The 9150-nt window shown below is 40.0% G+C and overlaps 1 pseudogene; it reads left to right on the forward strand.

Annotated features, from left to right (window-relative positions):
* The first annotated feature begins 6877 nt into the window (after positions 1-6877).
* LOC132646547 (olfactory receptor 10X1-like) lies at positions 6878-7768 on the forward strand (annotated as a pseudogene).
* The last annotated feature ends 1382 nt before the right edge of the window (positions 7769-9150 follow it).

A 9150-nucleotide genomic window follows, 5' to 3' on the forward strand; every position in this document is an offset into this window, starting at 1 on the left:
AAGTAATTGTGGTAATGATACTCGCTTTTTTTTAAACCCCAATGCTAGTAAAGTTAGGTATGCCCTGGTTACTCGCATGCCTCACTGGATGCCTATGCCCATTGATGCCCCTCACGCTATGACTCTCTTCAGACAGAAAAGGGATCTTGGAACTACAGCCACCATTGTTACTACCATCTCATTGACGGCTGTTGGAGCTACCACCAGGGCATTAGCCATGAGTCATACTGGGCAGACTGCTCAGACCCTGAATAATCATTTAGCCAATGTAGCTCATGCCTTAGTTGTACATAAAGGAATTAATGCTCAACTAAAAGGAAGCTTGATGGTGTTCAATCAGAGGATTGACCTCTTGCAGGAGCAAATTGATACCCTATGGCAAATCGCTCAACCTGGCTGTCAATGAAAGTATGCTGGACTTTGTGTCACTAGCATACAACATGAGAATTTTTCCTGCGCTGCAAATCTGTCTAAACAATTGTCGAGCTATATTTTAGGTAATTGGACTGGAGAATTCGATACTACGATGGAGCAGCTGAGAGTGGCCATTGTCACAGTAAATTCTACCGGAGTGGACGCAGGACTAGCCACAGGATTATCAACATGGATTGCTGCAGCCATGAATCATCTGAAGGAATGGGCGGGCATGGGAGTGTTAGCAGGCCTTCTGGTGTTGGTCTCCTTGGTTTGCCTGTGGTATATATGCAAGATTAGAGTCTCACAACAGTGTGATGCAGCCATGATCATTCAGGCCTTTACAGCCATTGAAGCAAGACATTCTCCCCAAGCATGGTTGGATACCATAAAAAGCTAAAATGATACGCTCAGGATGCGAGGCTAAGCACTGCACTCAGGGTCAGCCGCTTTGGACCCAGAGAAGAGCATGTCTGGTTGCATGCGGGTTGATGCCCCAGGTCCCGCCTCTGAGAAAAAGGTATCGGACGGGTCCGATGCTCTTTGGGTGGATAACACCTAAATGAACATCTGTACAAAGTCCCAATTTATTTCTAATATCAGAGATCAGACCTCTACTCTTGCCTGATGCGTCTAAAACAAAAAGGGGGAACTGTAGAGAGCTGCAGAATGCTATGCCTTAAAGATGGAGCTGGTTTCTGCCTTCCACCTTCCCGATGGTGAGTGCTCTCTGTCAGGAACAACTCCACATTTGGCTAAGGCCGAGGATCTGGCTTGCTTCCATGTATGTGGACCTATCTGCATTGCCCCCGTGGCATGCCTGGGTTGGCTACCCAGAGGCTATTTAAGCTGTGGGCTGGCTTTCCCCGGGGTCCGAGGATTGTTCAATGTTCCTGAATAAACTGCATTGAAAAAAAAAAAAAATTCTTAAAATGAAATTATTGACAAAGTTGGGTTACTTATGGCTACTATTCAAAGAATTTATAAGCTATTGTTTGCTAATCTTGGAGATTGAGATTATCTACAATGTTCATGCTTTATTGGTCTCCTGTAAATATGTCACTCATCAATTGCAAAATTAATCATCTGCAGAATCCTATCTTTGCTTCCACAGTTCGTCATGAGAATTCTGCAGTTTTTCAACTAACTTTCCCTCTGCATTACCTCTCTTGTAGCTGAAACAAACCACATGCCTAGTAGCCACCTACTTATTGAAAGGGCTATTTCAGTTACAGTTGGAGGGGATGCAGCCCAGGAAGATGGAAAGGCATAGAGGCATATGCCTGGGGTTGCTGTCATATCCACAGTTAGGAAGCACATAACTGACAAACTTGGTTTGTGCTATCAAACCAAGACCTGCCAACACTCACTTCCTCCAGTGGCTCTCCACTTCCTCAAGGTTCTTCAAACCTTCATAACAGCTTTCACAATACTAATCAAACATTGAGGCATATGGGCTTACGGGACACATTTCACAGTCAAACCACAGTAACTTACCTTATTCTCAATGATTTCAAGGTGATTTGTCTTTGGTTTTCTTTTGTCTTTTGGTTTTCAGTTTGATCCTGATGTGTGTTAGGATGAATTCCTTTAGGTTTATGCCTTTGAGAAATACTTAGCATATAAGAAATCTCAGCAAAGCCAAAAACACTGACTGATGCTTTCTGGGTTTATACTACGAGTGACTGGCAACCTGATAATTACACCATCACATTCTTCATCCACAGGCCTTGGGAGGAGAACCCACAGGCAGAGGTGTTTGCAGAGGGTGGGGATAGGAACAGGAGGAAAGAGGGAAACAGTATTGGGAGAGACTACTGGGATGGGGCTAGACATATCTGGGACAAGCTAGATACTGAGCTGTGAAAACCCTCAGGAATCTATGAGGGTGACCCTAGCTAAGACTCCTAGAAATGAGGGAGATGGAGCCTGAAAAGAACAGTGATTTTTATAGCTCAATTTTTGTCTCTTAATAATGGAGAACAACAGATGATGACACCAAGACTGTGAAGAGTATTTTCCAGAATAAACAAGAGACAGTGACTTGGCTTTGAAATTTAATTACATTAAAGGTAGGAAAATATTCCATATCTGCTGGCTCTCTTTTATTCAAAGTTACTTGTCTGCACAGAAAATATCTTTGAGATAATTATGCCTACTTTCTCTAATCACTATTTCCTTTTGACATTGAAAAGAATATGCAGTTCTCTTGTCTATCGACTGATAACACATACTCAACTGAGAAGAGTTTATTCAGTGACAACTTCAGAAATAGTGAAAGATAAAGTGGGTTCCAGTAATTGAAGCTGGAGTTACTTGTGAGCCTCATGTGGGTGCTGGGAACTGAGCAGAGGTCCTCAGGAAAAGCAGCAAGTGTTCTTAACTGCTGAGTCAACTCTCCAGTTCTTTTAAAAACAAACAAATATGATATGATATGGTATGGTGTGATATGATATGATAAGATATGATATGATATGATATGATATGATATGATATGACACTTCACCTTTACCTGATGGTGGCCTAGAACCACGGTTCAGCCTAGACAGGCCCTGAATTTATGGAACCCTTTTGCTTCTGCCTTCTGAGTGCCAAAATTACAGGAAAACAGGCTTGAGCCACTGTACCTGTGTTTGCATTTCAAAATGCTTCTAATAGTAATGAGCACTTTGAAAATAACACCCATCTAATGATTGTGTTGGACATGACCATACATCTTCTATGAAATGAAATGTAATACTGGTTAAACTAATTTTGAGACTTGGAAAATTTACATAGACATAGACACTAAAGTATACATCGACACTAAGGGTCTTATAATTAAGGACTCGTGAAGAAGGCCAGAGTTTCATAAACTACAACCCTCCGTAATTAAGAAAAGCCTTCTAAATGAAAATAGGTGCCAAGACAACCTAAGAAAGGGAAAATGGATGAGAAAAGAGTAAAAATTAGAGCATGTTGGTCACACATTCCATGGAAAGAAGGATTGAAGAAAGCCTAAGAAGACAAAGGAATCAGAGAAACGTATAAGCTGGAGTTCACAGTGCTATATGTTATCTCTGCAGCCAGTTGTGTTATTTTTGTTTGATTCTTCCGACAATGGCAAGACAGTGCTGCCGTAAGTTTCATTTAGCCTGAACTAGAAAAATGTCACTCTACATGTTCAAAACTCACAATAATGAAGGAGTAAAACAGACTTTGTCTGTAGAATATTCATACAATATTTATTGGGAATTCTTGTTTTCTTAAAGTCTTCTGCAGTATCACCCTGAGAAATACAGGAATAATGATCATAGTCACATTTTGAAAGGGAAAACACTGGGGAGAGGAAAAAATGGGGAGTTAGAGACAAACAGTGCGATACCAGTTACAAATATGCCACTTCCTAAGTATAATTATTTCCAAAATAACGTAATCTCAGTTGTCCCTCACAGATCACAGCTGTCTTACGGTCTTCATATTTATGAAGTGAAATGAAAAATCAATAAACATTTGAAAGAATTAGGGGAAATGTAGACTCCATAAATGCTACTTATCAAATATGTTGACTTCTGAGACAGAAACAGTAACTCTGTATAGTAGAAAATCGAATATTTTAATTATAAAGGCAGGTATCATGGGTGGAAGTCAGGAAAGGATGAGATTAAAGAAATCAGAGTTACTGAAGAATTGGCACAGTGATTTCCACAGCATTTGTCTCTTTTTTTAATGATGATCTGAGCATTTGGGAAATGAGCACAATCTTATTGCTTCCTGAATTAGGCTTAACATATTGGTTCTGTCATTGTCACCACATGTTCTAAACATTATTATCCTGAGAATCCTGGGGTATTCTTTTAAAATTCTTTTCTTGTGTTTTGAAAAAAAATGCATATATGAATTCAATAAAGTATAATGTTTCTATCCACCTTTCTTTTTATTTTTCTTTTTTATCACTATCACTTATTACAGTTTATTCAATGTATATCTCGGCTGTTGCTCCCACCCTCTTCTCCCAATCCTACTCTCCCCCTCCCTCTTCTTCCCCCTATGCCCCTCCCCTAGTGCACTGATAGAGATGGTCCTCCACCCCTTCTATTTGACCATAGCTTATCAGGTCTCATCAGGACTGGTTGTATTATCCTCCTCTGTGACCTGGTAAGGCTGCCCCCCCCCGCTACTCAGGGGGAGATGATCAGAGAGCCTGCCACCAAGTTCATGCCTGAGAAATCCCTGCTCCCCTTACTAGGGACCCCAGTAGTGGACTTAGCCTATCGGATACATCTGAGCCAGAGTTTTAGGCCTTCTTCATGTATTGTCCTTGGTTGGGGTATCATTCTCTACAGGGCCCCCAGGGATCAGTTGAAAAGACTTGGAGGGGACAGAAACTCTACCACCCCCATTTCTACATTCCAACTCCCCACACATAGATTCCCAACACTGCGTCCCATCTTTGATTTTTAAAAGTCCACTAAATCCAGTTAGATCTGCCCATAGTCCGTGGGTGTTCTCACTGGAGTATGAGAGACCTACCTGTGGCCAATCAGTCAATAAAGGCGGATTTTTCCTTCCTTCAGAAACTATTCACTGCCAATAGATAATGAGAATGTAATCAGGTCTGGGGCCCATCAGCTCTGTCTATGCTTGGATTTGGGCTGGCTTGACCATGTGCAGGTGTAAGATCATGATTATAGTCACCATATAATGTCCATAAGGAACTAATTCACAGATTTTTTGCCATCATCGAGTTCTTGCATTTTTCTGCCTCTTCTTTTCTATTGTATCCAGAGCCTCGATGGTAGGGCAACAGTAAATATGTAAATCCCATTTAAGGCTGAGCTGTTATGTGATAACTATTTCTTTTTCAAACCCATAGAATAGAAAGCTTTAATTGAAGATGTTTTCTGCATGGTCTGGAAAATGATCTGTTATAGCCATACTTTCTATTTTTTCTTTTTATATTTATTTATTATTTTTATATTAATTACAGTTTATTTACTTTGTATCCCAACTGTAGTCTGCTACCTCATTCCCTACCAATCCCATCCTCCCTCCCTCATCTCCTTCCTGCCCTTCTCTAAGTCCACTGATGGGGGAGGTCCTCCTCCCCTTCCATCTGATCCTAGCTTATCAGGTCTCTTCAGGTCTGGCTACATTGTCCCCTTCTGTGGCCTAGCAATGTTGCTCCTCCTATCGGGGGGGGAGTCAAAGAGCCAGCCACTGAGTTCATGTCTGAGACAGTTCCTGTTCCCCTAACTAGGGAACCCACTTGGATACTGAGCTGCGATGGGCTATATCTGGGCAGGGGTTCTAGGTTATATCCATTCAGAGTCCTTGGTTGGAGAAACAGTCTTCTCAGAAAAGACCCCTGGACCCAGATATATTTGGTCCTTGTGGAGCTCCTGTCCTCTCCAGGTCTTACTAACTCCCCTTCTTTCATATGGTTCCCTGCACTCTGCTGCAAACATGGTTGCTATTTTGTTAACTATTTTCAAATTGAATGCATTTACCATCCATGCTTCCCTCCTCTCAGAGTATCAAAAACCAAAGCAATGTTTAAGGTTTTTATTTAATGATTTAGGTCCTAGATGTCTTCTTTAAGAAGAAAACATGACTTCAGCTTTCTCCAACAGCTGCAAGTCATTGCACACTTGCTGTCTTAACACTACTCAGAAATCACTGTCTTTACTTTGTAAATGTTTACAAGCTATTTATTATTTAAGAGTGTCTCTATTAGATCTAACTCTGTTCTTTTATCCTTCAGCATGTTTGTTATTCTATATTATGATTTTCATGTGTATGTGTGAGTATGTGTTTTGACGTATATGTATGGGTGAGCATGAGTATGTACACTCATGACATTGAGTGTTTTCTCTAATCATTCTCTACCTCATTCACTGAGGCAGGGTATCTGATGGAGTCAGAGACTGACAGTTCCAACTATCTTGGATGGCCAGTTGCCGCAAGTATTCTGTCTCTGCATCTTCTGTGCCGGCATATAGGCTCTCCCAGCTTTCATTTTGGTGCTGAATTTTGAACTACAAGCCCCATGCTTGTTCAGCAAATGTGGTATCCACTGAGTAATTTCCTCAGGCTGCAAACTCCTCAGCCTACTTGAGTGCTGAGAGTCTTCTCCAAATGTAGCTAGCTAATGCCTCTGAGTCTCTTTTGTCTGAATATAAATTGGAATATTTCAGCAATATTAAATTACCAGCCAATAAAATATTTTAAATAGTCGAGAACGGTCCCTCAGGACATAATCATATCATTAATTATGAGTTCCTAAAGATATGAATGAATGTATGATTAGGAAATCACATCATCTACTTATATGGGTGAGTTTTGCTAAAAAAATGGAAAATTGAGTTTATGTTGTAATCTTATAATCTGTCTTATTCACACCGTGCATATCATTTGGATAAATTAAAGAATAAGGGGAATTGATGGTTCATTTTTTCTTTCAGGAATTTCAGGAATCCAAGCAATGACCATCAACCAAACAATCCTGAAGGAATTCATTCTCACAGGCTTCTCTGCTTTGCCCCATGTACACACCTTCCTCTTTGTAGTCTTCCCATGCCTCTATATGCTCATTCTTGCAGGCAAACTGGCCATGATGGGTGTGACTTGGGTAGACAGATCTCAGCATGCCCATATGTACCTCTGTGCACTCTCTTCTCTGAGACCTGCCACACCCTATCATCCTCAAGATGCTGGTGGATCTGCTTGACAATTACAGGGTCTTGGTGGAACAAACTGTGCCATCCTCACCTTGATGTGGAGTGACTACTTCCTGGCCATCTGCAACCCACTCATGTATCCTCTTCTGATGGCCAATATTGCATGTAGATGATTTGTGGCCTGCATTTAGGCTAGAGGTTATTTGGTTTCTTTTATACAACTTGCACTAGTAATCAGGTGTCTTTCTTCATACCTAACCTCATTAGACACTTCTACAACATGAGGGCAATTGTCAGCCTGTGTTGTATAGACAGTGACCACACAGGATTCACTCTAACGCTAATGTCCATGCTATGGTTGGTGGGTACAATCTTACTTATCTTCTAGGCTGATGTCAGTGTTACATTTGCTAGGTACATTATTTCTCATCCTCTTGCCTTAAAGTGTTCATCCTTTTTTTCTGTCCTCAAGATACCTTCAGCTGAGAATAAGCAAAAAGCATTTTCCACCTAAGCCTCCCATATCACTGTGGTCATAATCTGCTTTGGTTTTGCATTTTATGTTTATCTCAAGCTAGAGGCATCAGTGGGAGATGGCTCATAGCAGTTCCTTATAGCGCTATTATCCTTTCTTTAACTCCATCATGTTCAGCCCCAGGAATAAGGATCTGAAGACTATACTTAGAAGACTGTGATAAAAACAGTACCCTCAAAATACAATTTTGGCCTATTGCTGCTGCTCTAATATGTTGTTAGATTAATAAGATTGTGTTGTAATCTTACAATCTGTCTTATTCACACATAGCATATCATTTGGATATATGGGAGTCCGTGGGAGCATTTGCTCTGTGACCTCTATGAAAAGGTGAGATCCAGGAGCACATGACTGAGACTCTGACCTAACCTGCCCCGGGCATTTTCTACATTTGGTGAAGAAATTATCCAATCTCTCTTCTTTCTACTGCCAAGAGAATAATCCTACTGATATGAAGATTCTGCCAACTTCTGGGCATTCCATGTGGCTCACAAGTGAAGAAAGAGCAGAAAGAAAAGCAGCAGCATGACCACTGTGCTGTGAGATATTTTCAGTATCTAAAGATGCAAACGATAAATATTTCTCAAAAGACTATAATTTACCAAGTTGGATTTCTCATGAAAAAAGCTACTTCTAATAGTAGATAGAAGCAATTTGTTTGTGAAAATTTCATTATACATATGTATATACACATATACATTCACACAAGAACCATTTGTTAAATGTTCACAACATACTAATCACTGGTTACTAATATTTTTCTCTTATTTTAACTTTATTTTAGAATTTCCAGGTTTTTTCATTGTGTTTTTATCATACTTACCCTCACCTATTACTAATTGTTTTAACAATAACATATTTAATACTGTTGCCTCACAATGAATTCTACACAATGAATTTAGATAATGGAGGAAGCCGTTCAACATCTCTCATAGAAAGAAACAAGATATTAGTATTATTAATATCTACACACTTAGTTAATTGGGGAAGGTTGAATGTGAGGAACATGTTTCTATAGTCTCTGTTGTGAGAATAGTCAAAAACAAGTATATATATACATACATATGTATACTGGGCACAGTACATGTAAATTTACATGACCATAATCAGAGTACTTTTATCTCTAGTTTATGTGATATTTTATGAAGATAAATGAAATGAAGGGTTCAAATAGTCACATATAAATTTATTAAGGTTACTACTGGTATTGATTTCTTTAGTTTAAATGGATCATGCTTGAGACACATGTATAACCAGAATCTCTGCTGTAGAAGTTGTTTAAATAGCAAGCGTGCCTCTTGCCCTTGCTCTCCCTAGATCTGTTCTCTACCCTCTAACTCTCTTTGCCCCTCTCCTACCTTGTTCCTTCTCTGAAGCCACTACCTCTGTCTCTTCTTTCTCCCCTTCCGTGTGAGATTTATACATCCTCCCTTGGATCCTCCATGTTATTTAATTTCTTTGAGTCTATTAATTGTAGGGTACTTATTCTGTAGTATATGGCTAACATCCCCTCATACGTGAGTACATACTATGTGTGTCTTT

The sequence above is a fragment of the Meriones unguiculatus genome, chromosome 11 (assembly GCF_030254825.1).
Source record: "Meriones unguiculatus strain TT.TT164.6M chromosome 11, Bangor_MerUng_6.1, whole genome shotgun sequence".
NCBI classification, from domain to species: domain Eukaryota; kingdom Metazoa; phylum Chordata; class Mammalia; order Rodentia; family Muridae; genus Meriones; species Meriones unguiculatus.